Source organism: Octodon degus, unplaced genomic scaffold (genome assembly GCF_000260255.1).
Source record: "Octodon degus isolate 3935 unplaced genomic scaffold, OctDeg1.0 scaffold00007, whole genome shotgun sequence".
Taxonomy (NCBI): Eukaryota; Metazoa; Chordata; class Mammalia; order Rodentia; family Octodontidae; genus Octodon; species Octodon degus.
In genome coordinates, this window is record NW_004524583.1 from 24015361 (window position 1) to 24016341 (window position 981).

The window sequence follows — 981 nt, forward strand, 5'->3', positions numbered from 1 at the left end:
AGCTCCTGCCTGCCCCTGCAGCTCCTGCCTGCTCCTGCAACTCCTGCCTGCTCCTGTAGCTCCTGCCTGCCCCTGCAGCTCCTGCCTGCCCCTGCAGCTGCTGCCTGCTCCTGTAGCTCCTGCCTGCCCCTGCAGCTCCTGCCTGCCCCTGTAGCTCCTGCCTGCCGCTGCACACAGAGCACACTCAGCAGCTCCCTGCCTCTGCCCTGGGCGCAGGCAACCTTCCCCTGCACACATGCTGAGCACAGGCTGTGAGGAGCAGAGAGCAGCCTTGGTCCCCTTGCTTAGGTAATGTCCCATGGACTGGCTGCTTGCTGGCCCACTATGTGTGGAAGCCCAGGGTTTGAAGGACCCCTGGTCCTGTCCTATGACCTATACTGCAGCTTGGGGAGGGAGTCTGGGATTGTCCACCCTTTCTGCAAAGCTAGACAGGAACAGCCTCCTTTTCAGTTGACATCAGATGTTTCTCATCTAAATTAAGTGGTTCCCAAGGCTGTAATTTCTGGAATCTCGTAAATATTGACATTTTGGAGTAAAATGATTCTATTGCTCTTTTAAATCTACTCAGTAGAGTCTAAATCCCATACTGATTTAATACCCATGGTTCAGAAGACACTGGAACAGGTTCCTTTTTAGCAGTTGTAAGTTTCATGATGTTTCCTTTTCTCCTTGAAATTGCTTTTCCATCTCACTTCTCCTGCTGAACTTTATTCTGTAGGAATGAATGTGATATATTTTTATACTTGAATCTTTTATGACTTGCTCTATAATTCTTCTTTTCAACAAAGATATGTATATAAATTGGAAATGTAAAAGTTTTGTCACCACAGCACTCTGTTAGAAAATTTATCGTGGATTCATTTTTCATGGCCATTATTTTTACTGTACAATTGTTCACAGTTACAGACACACATTGTGTATTTTATGTTTAGATTATTAAACAAAAATAATTGCCCTGGAAATGTGCCTTCCTTCCTTCCC